General features: G+C 37.2%; 1 pseudogene across 1 annotated transcript in view; it reads right to left on the bottom strand.

Moving 5' to 3' along the window:
• LOC149266159 (uncharacterized) overlaps positions 1-14,495 on the bottom strand; it is a 207,867-nt pseudogene that overhangs the window by 43,696 nt on the left and 149,676 nt on the right. Inside the window, exons 8-9 of the transcript XR_016260115.1 lie at positions 8,021-8,204; positions 7,595-7,817 (exon numbers count right to left, since the gene is read on the bottom strand). The product of XR_016260115.1 is annotated as an uncharacterized LOC149266159 (transcript). The remainder of the gene's footprint in view (positions 1-7,594; positions 7,818-8,020; positions 8,205-14,495) is intronic.

The following is a 14,495-nucleotide window of genomic DNA, read 5'->3' as shown; positions in this document are numbered from 1 at the left end:
TAATAAACCCTAGGGCTTAAAAGTGAAAACCCTATGGCTGATGTTTCTGCTAAAACCCTAATAAGCGTTAGATCAAGAAATATAGGGTTTGTAACTAGAACCTTATAAGTACACCTTCTGAGAATCCATGGATACCCTAGGTTAACAAAATTAACATCATGCTCGTCTTTGTATACTTTGCTAGGTTGTACTTGTCAATGAAAATTGCAGGTACATAATAAAGGAAACAAAATGAGGATGGAAGAACAAAGCAAAGCAAGACTTATGCTTGATGATGTATCCTTGATCATGATGAGCATGATGGAAAGAGGGAACTATAGGGACCCCAATGGACTTAACGTTAAAGCTTCCAGTTGATGACTTCATTTCAAGAACACATTGATGATTGAAAGATGAAGCAAAACCTTGTTGCAATATGAAGATAAAACATGCAAAAGAATGTTGACTTCAGAGGGAGCAAGTAGCAGTTTTAACATCACACTTTGACTAGAGGATGTTATAATTTGTTAAATTTGATATTGATGATCTACATGGATATGACTTGGCACCTTGGTAAGGCATATTGCAAAAGCATGTGAAGACGTTGGAAGGAGAGTTCGTTTGATGATATTGATCAACATTAGATATGGTCTCCTGAAGAAAGAAAGAGTGGACTATGACAACTCCATGAAAGAAGATATTATAGCCTGTTGATTAGTTTGTTCCATGAGCACTTTGATTGAAAAGTGAAAGCATGGAGAAAGTGTTTTTTAATACGAAGATGGACCATGTGTAAGGATGTTGGTCTAAAAGGAAACAAGAAAGAAAAATTTGACAATAGGCCGTCATGTTGAGGTGGTAATGATATTTATGATATTGGTTATTTGGTCGGCATATAGTTTTGCTACCTGGAAGGATGATGCAATGGCAGATAAGGACTCAATTCAAATAATACATGGATTGAGTGGATGGTTTTGGTAATCCTTGAAGGATTACGTGTTCAAGATGACTACATCATCTTGGTATTGAAAGGTAGCAATACAAAAGGATAAAACAATGTTTCGATGACATTGAAGATCACTTCCATGATTAGAGCAAGCTATGATTGAGTTCCACCTTGATTGGCACAATGCAATTCCTTTGTTGATGATGACTAGAGGAAAGTGATATGAATGGTTGACGGCCTGAATCCTGTCACAAAAGAAAGTTTGGCTCCATTACAAAAGCTCAATATAATGAGATGCATAGAAGGAGGAGCCATGAAGTTACTACTTGAAAATCTTCATGAAGAACTAGTAGTTGATGTATTAATGAAGTTTGAGACAAGCTAAAGAGCTTGTGGAAGTAAGGAATCTCCTCTATGCTTGAGAGGGAGTAAGAAGTCTCCTTAAATGTTTAAGAAGGAGCAATGATTTATTCTCTAATTGAGAGAGAATGAAGATATCCTCCCTGGTTAAGAGGGAGTGATAATGGACATTTTATTCTCTCCTTCACGAGCCATGCACTAGGCCAGGACTAACATTTGTATGTCTAGTGAAGGCCATGGAGGGAGAATGGGGTCCGGAGGATTAGATAAGCATCAGAGACTAGTACTCCTTGAGGATTGGGAATCCAAGATAGAAAATAGTCTTGTAACCGACACTCTTTGAGGATTGGGTAGGTATCCAAGAGAAGGATGGTCAAAGAGGACCCACGTTCTTTGAGGATTGGGAATCCAAGACAAGAATAATCCTAAAAGAACATACCTAGTGAACATTTGGATGGGGTATGTGTGTTAAAGAGGTATTGTGGTGTCTCACATAAAGCCTCCCAGCATTGTGCTCTGATATAGTGAAAATATGGAGCTTGTTATTCAAGGCCTTGCTATGTTGACAATGTTGGTTATGATATTGATGCTTAAATATGGCTTATCAATCTGACTCTTCTTATGAGAATATTTCAGTTTGAGAGTATCCTTGTACGAGGGTGTACAGTTATGAATACCTCCCTAGTTAAGATGGAGCGTTGGAGAATGTAACGAGTTTTAGTCTTCATAATTTGCACCATTATGTATTTTATGTAAAAAGCGAAAGAAAAGAAAAAGAAAAATTATTATTATTTTTCTAGACAAGCATGTTCTTCATGCTTCTAGGTTTTTGATTCAAAGTCCTATTTGGACCTATTGTAAAAGAAAAAGTATTTTTAAATATGTAATTTTGGGTCAGAAACCCCTCTAGATGCCAAGTCGGCCTTGCCCCAATGGACATGTCTATTTGCACCCCCTCTGAACTATATAAATACAGGGAAGATTGAGCTCATTTGGACACACACACTTGGATGGATTTGGTCTGAAATATCGCAGAAAGGAAAGGGACAGAAGTGCTGAGACAATTCTGAAAGAGAAGATATCTTCTGCTGATGGATCTGCTGGAGTCTGAAAGGAAGGTTTGACTTGGCATCTACAGGAGGAAGTTTCTGTGGTTGTGGGTCTTGCATATTTCATTTGATCTGATTCTATAAGAAGAGATGTTTTTCCCCTTGGAGGGTTTTTGCCCTGGCTTGGAGCCTATGTCTTGTGTTCTTTTGTTTCTGTGATCTTCATATTCATGTTATGGTAATTGTTTGATGAAAGAATCAGAATAAGAATAGAATAAGAAGCCAAATAAATTCACAAGCAATTACTATGGATAAGGAAATCTAAATTAAACCATAAAGCCTCCTGGTTTCCAACAGTGGGTCACTGGTACTACCCCATTATTCCCACTTCGTCTAGTATTTGCCTTGTAGGGTGTCCCTTTCCAAGGCCTGCTAGATTTCGCAGCAACACTCCCATAGATCATTTTTGAAATTCAATGGTTCCCGAAGTTTGTGTAATAGGGTGTTAGAGATAATGGTCACATGATCATGTGTTGTTTATTTTTGTGTTTGTCATTTTCAGGAGTTTATCGCTGGGGGTCTAGAATATAACTTATTGGCAATACTGGGAAAGTTAGAGATAATGGTCATATGATGATGTGATATTAATTTCATATATGCCATTTAATCAATGATACATTTATCATTATCGGGAGTTTATCACTGCAGGTCTATAACATAACTTATCAGAAATATTGGGGAAAATGTTGGAAATTGTCAGGAATTTTAAAAAAGGGGAAAAGCAAAGAAATAATGAATTTTTTATCTCAATTTTTAAACTGCTAAAGCAACATCAGAATCAAACAAACCATTGCTACATAAATATGAAAATGAAACTGATAAATAAGATGTCAAGTGGCACATCAGAGATCAATATTGAAATATGATATCTGTCTTGACATTAAGTATTGACAAGCATGATAAAAAATCAGATCAAAACAAAAATAAATGTGTCTCATGAGATGAGCCATGACAATGAAAATAAGAGATTTCCACTCTGTTTGTTTGATAAAACATTGTCACAGCATCCTGATAATTCCACACTCTAACGCACTTTTGCAAAATGAGGCTTAAAAGACCAAGAATTTGTTTAGAAGGTGATATTGAGACAGAGAGCACAATAATTTCCAAATTATCGTGATAATTACTGAAATTGTCATGGTAGTTTTAAAGCCTCAATTATCATGCGATATATATATATATATAGGCAATAATAATACCACATCAAAATTTGGTGATATTATCCAATATGGCAATATGTAACACTACATTCAATAAGGTTATGTAACTCAAGGTAATAAAGTCACATGCCATACATAATATGCATTAATGTAATAAGGGGACTGTACGGTCTTTGTCACTCTCATGGGAAATTTATTGTTGGCATTCACACATTAATCAATGAAATGATATCCTTCTTTCGACTATGGAGATTCATAATTTTTGAGATTTTATTCAAATCAAAATGCTTTCTTTGTTTGATTGATTCGGATTTTAGGGGCTTTCAATTATCAAGATTCAACTCGAGATCATCTTGCTGATTTTCTTCTCTCCACCTTTTTCCATTACCAACTTGGACTTGGCCACTATCACTCATGCAAGGTTGATAAGCTTTTCACAGTTTTCAAGTGTGTCTTACATTTATTTGTTTTACTAGGGATATCCCTTTGGTTTAACATGCCCTAACTCTAATGTGATAGGTTCGTCATTGCTAAAAGGGACAAAAATCTAGATGTTCTTAGAAACCCTTGGGATTCATTTCTCCAAGGGATTATTCTACGAGATGACAAAACACATAGCAGATTGAGCAACAATTCTCTCAATTATTCATGCATTTGGTGGTGACCAAGAACTTTGATCAAGAGATTTGACTGTGAAGGAACAAGTATTGATTAAGTTAGGATGTTGTAGATTGTTCTTGCGTAGAGAGAAAAATATCCCATTTTTGTTTTCCAATCAACATTTTGGATGCAACTTTGACTTGTGTCCTTTAAGATGTTCTCTTGCTTATACACTTTGTAGAGTAGTTGTCCTTCATTGAAAATGACGATAACCATTGGCTAGTTCTACGTTTCTTGGTCGGCGACATTATCTTCTTCAAAGTCTAGTTTGAGTGTCTAACTTAGCTAGTACTTTCAATTCCACTTGGTTTCATTTATATTCCTTTTCCCCCAACTTCTAAGTATGTTGCTTTAGTACAATTTTCATTAATGTTTGAATCTCACAAGGTGAATTCCTTTTAGATTTAATAATGAGGTGCCTTGAAATATATTAAGAGTACATCTTGTTCATCTTTCAGCAGTTATAATTTTATGACATACTTGGAAAACTCAATGTTATAGTCACTGATCTTTTTTCCCTCCTGCTTTTCTTAGCCCACATTCATACACGGTCGGTGAACCATTTTCACATGACAAGCGTGACCTTCTCCTAGTTTACAGGAGAAGTGTCTCTTGTTCTCTCATGATAATATCCTCTCTTAGAATATTTCCATAATGAACATAAATTAGATTATTTGTCATAATAGTTATTATGCCCTGATGGTTGCATCTCCTAGCATGGAGATGTCCCTTCAACACTATATTAGGAGTCTTCTTGACTATCTTTCAATCATCATTTTATTCTTTATTCTTTTAAATATTAATTTAGTCCTTTTGACGTTATGTTATGTGTTTGTGTACTTTTTTTAAGTGATGGCTCAGTTAATGAATTGCAATGGCATTATTGTGGTATTAGATTAGTATAAATCAATGGATGATGTGTTAAACATTTTCTTAGTGTCAATAAACTCTAGGTTGAGGGTTCACTTCCCACTCCTCTAATCTCTCTCCACTCTTCAGTGCCATCCACACATTTACTCTACCCACTTCACACATTAAATCAATTTCATTGCTCTCTCTCTCTCTCTCACACACACTAAACTCTAGGTTAAGTGTTATTCATGTCCCACTCCTCTAATTTCTGTCCACTCTTCACTGGCATCCACACATTTACTCTACCCACTTCACACATATTACGTCAATTTCATTGTACTCTCTCTCTCTCTCTCAATGTATATATATATATATATATATATAACTCTCTTTCTCCCTCTTTATAGACACACACAGATATATATATATATATATATATATAGACACACACAGATATATATATATATATATATATATATATATAACTCTCTTTCTCCCTCTTTATAGACACACACAGATATATATATATCTATATATATATATATATATATATATATATATATATATAACTCTCTTTCTCCCTCTTTATAGACACACACAGATATATATATATATATATATATATATATAACTCTCTTTCTCCCTCTTTATAGACACACACAGATATATATATATATATATATATATATATATAAAACTCTCTTTCTCCCTCTTTATAGACACACACAGATATATATATATATATATATATATATAACTCTCTTTCTCCCTCTTTATAGACACACACAGATATATATATATATATATATATATATATAAAACTCTCTTTCTCCCTCTTTATAGACACACACAGATATATATATATATATATATATATATATATAACTCTCTTTCTCCCTCTTTATAGACACACACAGATATATATATATATATATATATATATATAACTCTCTTTCTCCCTCTTTATAGACACACACAGATATATATATATATATATATATATATATATATATATATATATATATATATATAACTCTCTTTCTCCCTCTTTATAGACACACACAGATATATATATATATATATATATATATATAACTCTCTTTCTCCCTCTTTATAGACACACACACACACACATATATATATATATCAATTGCATACTTGTTCTCTCACCTTAGCAAGGGAGTTAGTCTTTGACCCTAGTCAAGTGGGACCTCCTCTAAGGCCTTAGGGTTATAAGAGGGGCACTAATTGAGAAACTTGGATTGAAGTAGCATGTCCATAACCACTCCATACTTACCACTCTTCATCATTCCCCTGATTTCATGTCATCCTATGGGTTTGTTGGCATTGGTTCAATAGGATTGGCACCCTTATATCCTAATCTTTGAGTTTAAGCTAGAAACTTTGCCCTAGAGGTTGATGCAACTACAAGAAAGGTAAAAGCATAAAATGGCCACAATGAAAGATAAATAAAAGTTAAAATGCAAAAGATGGCCATGACATTAATTAACGTGTCAGTGAACACCTAGCATGAGCTCCACCCCCTTCATTAAACATCCCTCGGTTTCAGAGCACTTAATGCTCCATCAGGTAATAAAAGAATCCTTGCATGCCCCAACCTTGATAAGCAAGAATTTGATTCATCATTAAGGGTAGCTTTTCTCAAGCATATTCCACAATGGCTGCCATAGTGCTCATATCTAGAGCAGGCTTACTATGCCAGAGTGAAAGGGGTAGAGGAGCTCCCATCCACATTGGTTTCTCTCTTCCATTAGGGATCTATCATCCTTGATTGTTAGAAGAGCTTCAGTGAGGAAAACTCATCTTCCACCTAGGCTAGCCGTCTTGCCCTCACATCCTTATCCATTCTCTAGACCAATGTTGCAAACTTCCCGATTTTATCACAAAATCGTGAGTTTTTGGCCTAGCCGATGTTTGCAGATTTTTACCAATATTTTGGTGGTATCTTAATTTTGCTGATGTTCACCTTTCTCGATTTTTACAAAAAAAAAAAAATTACCCTTGCGATTTTATCCCGATGCCAATGTTTGCAACACTGCTCTAGATTACAATCAGGCTTTAGCAATTGTGCTTTCATGGTGGTTGATTGTGCTACACGCTCTGATTCTAATCCACAGTAGGACTAAAATATTTCTATGGCTTCAACCCATCATCAATACAAACTTCCTTGTTAAAGGAATGCATCTTCTCCTTTTAGACCATCAGACTCTGTTTCATTGTCTAGGGTTTACATATTTTGGTTTAACCCTTTATATTCTTAGTTTGTTAATTTTCAATTTCAGGAGATTTCTTAGCTACCCCTACACCAACATAGTACATTGATGTACTTCAATCTCATTGACCTAATTTGTTCATTTATGGACATTAATATAATTTCTTTACTTTTTTGCTTCTTACTCCATTTAAAATGACAAATTAGAATGAACTAAAAACACATTCTAAATCCAACAACTAAAAAACAGGAATCATAACACCAATAACAAAGGGCAAAGATGGCCACGACAAACCATGTATTGTTGATACATATCAGATGAGGCTACAGGTTGATTTAATGACGAAGCAAGTGGCTCCATGGCAGTCCCTTGTGCAGGAGATTCTACATCCATAACAGAGTTTGCCTGCCCATCTTCTGCTCTCTTCACAGATTGCTTAATTGCACGAGCAATCTTTAATTTAGGCTTTCGTGTTTCACTTGATTTCATAGCACTTGCTTCTGAGGCCAGTTTCTTCCTGCACATGATAATAAAGTTAAAATGCCTCGTACAATGCTTTGAAGTTATAACTGAAAGAAATCTAAGGCAATTATCATGACAAGGTGAACAATAGAATGTGAAACCCTTATTTGCTAAACACATCTATAGCAAAGTCCAGCAAAATCTGGAGAAACTAATATGCCTAAACTAGAAAGCATCCATCTGTTCCTTCAAATTTACCTGGTGAGATAAGCATGTACAGCATGAGCAAAGCCAGGTTTATAGGAGAACAATAACCCACGCAAAGGCTTCCCTTCAATATGTGATTCAATAGTGTATCCATAATGAAACACATCAGTTATTTTTGCTTCAAATATCTTCTCTTCAACAGGCTTGAAAGTGTACACAGAAGGTTTGTCTTGAACTGCATTATAGATTTCAAGATGTTATATTTTTGCAACAACTGTAGATGTAAACAGAAGAGCTAAATATTGAAAATTTCCAGATACAAACACCAAAATCAAAGAGAGATAAATTGTGATTACAAACAAAAAGAACAGATGTGAAACTTTGCTGTAACCCCTCCATATGTCTCTGTTGCTTAAACTTGCCTAAGAATTACTTTTACCCTTGTGAAGGCTACATGAAATCAAAATCTATAGTCTGAAATCAATAGCTCTTCCACATTGGCTAAAGATACTATAACCATGTATTCATCATCATAGACATGAAAACTATATAGATCTTGCTTTATGCTTCAAAAAAAATCCTTGCATCTAAAACAGCATCCTGCTTAGCTAATAACACCAGCTGCAAATCCTCTTCACAAAGCTTATCCAAAACAACAAGAAATTATTTCAAAAAATGGAGAAATAGTTAATGCCATTAAATACGGACTGGAAAGATAAGTTTGAGCAAACAGATTTCTCAAATTTTATTTCCATTTTTATGAAACTAGCCTTCACCCTCTTGTAGAAGGCTTCATGGTCTGTCTCTTATTCCTGCCCATTAGCATCAATATTTTCCAGCTCAGTAATACTGACAAACATGCGCTTAATAAACTCGTTTCTATTATGAAGATTAAATTCCAAGCATGGAACCCAAGAATGAGACAAAGTCCGTCGTAAAAGATTAGTATTCAATGATCAATCCCACTAAACTAGTTGTGTATATACTCAGTTGTGAAATTTATAATTTGATTAGTTATTTCATCTCAGAGTCTAAGAATTATTTGTTCAGCGTCTGAGACCTCACTGTTTGAAACCTAACATAAGATTGTTGTTTCTTCCAATTTGTTGTTGTTGGACACCTAATCCTCAATGGGTTAGTGTGGAAGCTGAATGGACAAAAGGAGTCCAAGAGACCTTGGGATGTGAAACCCAACGGTCACAACAATGTACTATAAATGTATATCAGTTGTTAATAAAATTGTATTTTCATGTTTTATCTTTCATATTGTTCTTGCTGCCCATGTGTGTTTAACATGGTATCAGAGCGGGCGTACTCCTGCCCTGCATAATTTCTTTGAACCATTTGTTTTATGGTCTTTATGAGCAGGTCCTATTTTAGTATTCCTGCCCTTGCAACTCCCTTCTGCTATCTTCTCTGCAGTCTGTCCTTTGACAGGAATCTGTCCTGCCATGCATAATCTCTTGCAGTTTGAAAATTTATTGTTGGATCTTTTTCTGGGGTCGTCTTCGCTGTTTTAGTGGAAAACTGCATTTTATTAGCTGCGTTGTACTGAGTGGTGATTTAATATCTGACTTGTGTGTCAGACTGTGTAGACAGTGTGACTGAACCACCGTTGGCATTGTATAGTATAACAGCGCTGCTCTCTCCAGACTGGTCATACGCTCCAAAACGCAACGCATCCGCCATCCTCTCACTCGGCTTCATCAACGGGAAGCTGGAGAGCCACCTTACTGTTTCTGGTTATTTTTAAACTGAAATCATAACACCTTCTGGTCCATATCTGCTCCTATTTCATTGATGCGCAGAGAAACGCTCCTTCACTCAGCGCTATTTGTGCCATTCTTTACCTGCCACTCTCTGTCTGACATCACCTGCGCTCTCTGTACCTACGCCCTCTGTCTTCCATATTCCATATATAAAGTCCTGCCCCCTCCACAGTCGCTGCCAGGTCTGAACGCTGCATTACCTGCGCTCCCTGGCTCTCTATAAACATTTCATACAAAGCGCTGCTTGGTATACGTTGGTGTCAGTGACCTGTTTTCTGATTGGCTATTCTGACATGGTAGCTATTCTGATTACTCGCTAATCCCCTCGGCAGTGGCAGAGACATACCTGTCCTCCGACGCCGCTTTTCTTTATGCGTTGAGTCTCTGATTCCCTGACCTTGACATATGCGCCATTCCTACTCCTTTGCTGAAGCTACCAAATTCACTGCAAACGAATGCAAATGAAACATTGATGGGAATATCTGATTGAATGGGGGGGTATTGGTGGCGGACTTGCTAGTGCGGTGAGCGCGGACGAAGGACAACAACCTGCTCGGCAAATTCGACCTCACGGGAATTCCGCCGGCTCCTAGAGGTGTCCCGCAGATTAATGTCTGCTTTGACATCGATGCCAACGGCATCCTCAACGTTTTTGCTGAAGACAAGACCCCGGGAGTGAAGAACAAGATCACTATCACAAACGACAAGGGTCGGTTGAGCAAAGAAGAGATCGAGAAAATGGTGCCCGAGCTGCCTTCAGAGGACCCGCATTTCATTATCAATGTCGATGCCTGATATGCGTACGCTTCCAGCCTTAAGCCTTCCACTCCAGCACGGGACCTAAAGCGAATACCTCGCTTTCGACTCCATCGACGTAACGGCTGTGGCATCTGCGGCCTGGTATCATAGTTGTTTTGGCCTCTGGGCTGCTTGACAACGTGCCTGCACAAGCGCACCGTTTCCTCATAGTTTCCCTTTGAGAGGGCCTCGAAAGCTATTTTTAGACGCAAACTCTCAACATAGTACCGAGACAGTGGACTGCCATCCGCCAACGAAATGCCATCCCCCAGCGGATTAATTTTGGTTTTCAAATAAGATGATTAATTTTGATCTACAATCAAAATTAGTATGATTAATTTTGATCTATAAGATACAAATGCGGTTTGATCTTTTTAACAATGCGGTTTTCGTTCAAGATTTATGTGTATTCCAAGTGGTCGTACACTAATCCATTTAAGTGAATTGAAGGTTGTTTTTGCACACTTTAATGGCTCGGTTTTGACATTTGATTTTGATCATAATGTTTGTGTGAAGTATATTGGTGGGAGCGAGAGCTTCATCTGTAGTTGTTGCTGCTCATTCATTGTGTTAACGCCTACTCCAAGTGGTTAATATCCTCGACACATATCTCAGATTGTGCGTTATCCGGATTGCCCTCGTTTGATCCTTTGCGTTTTTTTCTGAAAATCGTGGCTCCAAGCAATGGTGGAAAGACCGTGTAATGGTGGCATAAGGACGACTATAAATCCGGCATATTTGCGTTTGAAAATGGGTCGTATGGATATTGTTTATAATACAAGCCCGTGGTACATTGATTCGAGCATTATGGTGTGTTGGTCAACATGAGTATGCCTTGAAATATTCTGGTATGTTGTGTATTGAATAATCCTTTTTTGGCCGCAGCCGCGTTAAGAATTCTTTTAAAAGGTTAAATGGTATGATGGCATATTGTTGATAAAACTGCGGATTTATTAGAACGGAATATGTGCGATGACCTTTTTATATATGCATTATGGTGGGCATAAATGCGTAAAAAAAAAAGGGGAATATTTATAAAAGTCTAATCTTTCGTGTGAAATGCTTTTTTTGAGGAGAAGCATTTACAGTGTTCGGCTTGATTCTAAGCAAGCTCTAGTATGTGAGATTTGCTACAGCCAAAGAATTTGGGTGGGCACCATACGGGAGAGAATTAGCTATTTCGATGAACAGCTTTGATTAACAGCAGACTTTGGAGTAGAGAAGTTATCACTTTATTTTTCGTGTTGCATACATTTGTGTCACTTTTAACCTCACTGTTTCTATACTATAAATATGCAAAAGAGGGTGCTTATTATAAGGTAATATTCACAAAATGCATCCTTCACTTACAGAATATAGATAGAAGGTTACAGTTTTGAGCGTTCAACAAACAAAAAGAGGTTATAGTTATCGCAGTTATAGTCCATTTGGTCTGCAAACTTGCAAATTCTCATTTAATCAACCAGTTTTGTGTAAATTATAGCGCAAGGTATTATAGTTGGAGAAAATGGCTAGATTTGATGATGTATTAGAGTTACTGAATACACTAATACACTCCACTATTGGTGGGATGGTAAATGTCAGCAAAGACACTCTTTGTGACATTCAAACCTGCCTGCATGATGCACAAGAAAAGATTGATTTTTTGCAACTAGAATCTCAGTTCCAGCAAGATGAGCTTCAACAGATTTGTCATTCCAAATTGTTTTCTGCTCAAAACAATATGTTGTTCAAGGTTAAAACAAACACCCATCAACAACCAGCAAGTGGTGAAATTAGTAAGATTGAGGTTGAATCAAATCCAGAACCCAATAAAGCAGCAGTTGTACATGCAAATGCAGAAACTCAATCTACACTTCCCAAGCCCATCATCAGACCTTGGGAACAGCTTGTCCACAACAAGCACAGAACTGGTCTTGGATATGACAAGGACTTGTCCTTTCATATTCCAGACTATGCCAAGCCCATTCTGTTTCAGAGTGTTGGATTCATTCATGACGTTCACATCCAGCTGTTTCAGATTCTGCTCCTCTTCCACAACAACAACAACAACACATTGTGAAATGCCAACACTGTGACCGAGTTGGCCATCTGAAAGATCATTGTTTTGATCTTCATCCATGTAAGCACTGTCATAAAACCAGTCATTCTTCAAACAGATGCTTCAAAAACAAAAATCCTGCAAGAACAAAGATTCATCTTGGATGGATTGCTTCTTAGCAATGGGCATCAACAGCCAAGAAGATATTCCAAACACATGTCAGAACTTGTTCCAGAGTATTAAACAGTCTTGCAGTTGAATTTTCTCCATCATCTCACCTTGTATCTGACAGGGGGGAAATGATGGTCATCTACAAGCTTCAAAGTCACATCAAGCGAGCCTGAGCCACAACCTGCCATACCAGATTCAGAGTTGTAGCCAGAAGCAAAGATGCCCCTGAACATGCCTTCAGTTGGCAATCTGGGACACTTCCTCTAGCAGAAGACTTCAGCTTCTTGCCAGTTTCGGAAGAATTCCAAAAACAAAATTAAACAGTTCCTCTAGCAGAAGACTCCAGCGTCTTGCCAGTTTTGGAAGAGTTACAAGAATTGCATTAAGCATTCCAGAGTTGTTGGTCATCCTTAAACCATCACAGCTTGAGACTTCCCTTTTCAGGTTGAAGTTCTCCCTTTTATACGGGGTGAGACCTCCCTTTCATGGTTGAAGGTTTCCCTCTTCAAAACAATAGGAGCACTTCCTCTAGCAGAAGACTTCAGTTTCTTGCCAGTTTTGGAAGAGTTCTGGGAACTGCACTAAGCGTTCCAGTGTTGGTGGTCATCCTTAAACCACCGCCCTTTATACCAACATTTCAGAGAGCACATTCAGCCTAGTGCTGCCATGCATTTTTGCACATTTCGTATTGTATCTCTCTTTTTGGACTCATACATAACCCTTCCGATTAAGGGGGGAAATGTTGGACACCTAATCCTCAATGGGTTAGTGTGGAAGCTGAATGGACAAAAGGAGTCCAAGAGACCTTGGGATGTGAAACCCAACGGTCACAACAATGTACTATAAATGTATATCAGTTGTTAATAAAATTGTATTGTCATGTTTTATCTTTCATATTGTTCTTGCTGCCCATGTGTGTTTAACAGTTGTTCCAAAACATGCCCAACAAGTTTCAACCAAATGCAGGTGCAGCTTAATAGTGATTTTGGGTAATATGGAAAGTTTTTTGGAAATGTGCAAAGCTCCCTGTGTGGGATTGAATGGAAAAATCTATTTTGCACTAGAATGCATCCCCTTTATTTCCCTTTCCCAAGGACAATCCTTATGGAAGAGTATGTCAAATGTTACCCATATTCCTGCAACATTTCCAGGAAACATTAAACCTCTTTGGCATTTGCACGACATCCCAATGGATGTATAGATGTCTTTTAGAGTGGTGGGGGCATTTAGTTGTCAACTATAAATCTGGCTTCGAGCCATCTGAGCCAAGAAAAGGATTTCCTCCACTCCTACTCAAGATATATATTGTTGTTGATCTTACAAGGTCCCAAGAAGAGGAACTTAGGAATGTCAAAGAGCAACTTCCGACAACCAAGAAATAGACTAAAATGGTTTTCTTGCAACCCCTTAATAGTAATTTCGGACTCTTTCCCCCTCGGTTGGTTCTTGACCTTAACCAACCAAACCACATCCCTGATGGGCAAGGTCGGGCCATCTTCCACATCCATTCATTATTGGCATTCTATTGTTTCAATATAGTCATCTCAATACAGCTTTTCAATGATCACAACCAATAAGCATTCGAAATACAACTGGATTCAAGTAGAGCCTTTCTTTCTTGGAACACTTTGATTATCATCTGCTACTTTCCTCTGGGATCTAATTATTTCTAAAGGTTAAATGATGATTTTTGATGTAATAATCTTTTGGTGGCAGTGCATGTTAAAGTTGGACTTTATATTCTATA

Source organism: Pinus tabuliformis, chromosome 6, assembly GCF_031772625.1.
Source record: "Pinus tabuliformis cultivar Carrire ecotype Pingquan chromosome 6, CPIR1, whole genome shotgun sequence".
In the NCBI taxonomy this organism is placed as follows: Eukaryota; Viridiplantae; Streptophyta; class Pinopsida; order Pinales; family Pinaceae; genus Pinus; species Pinus tabuliformis.
This window is presented reverse-complemented; position numbering and strand designations above follow the sequence as displayed.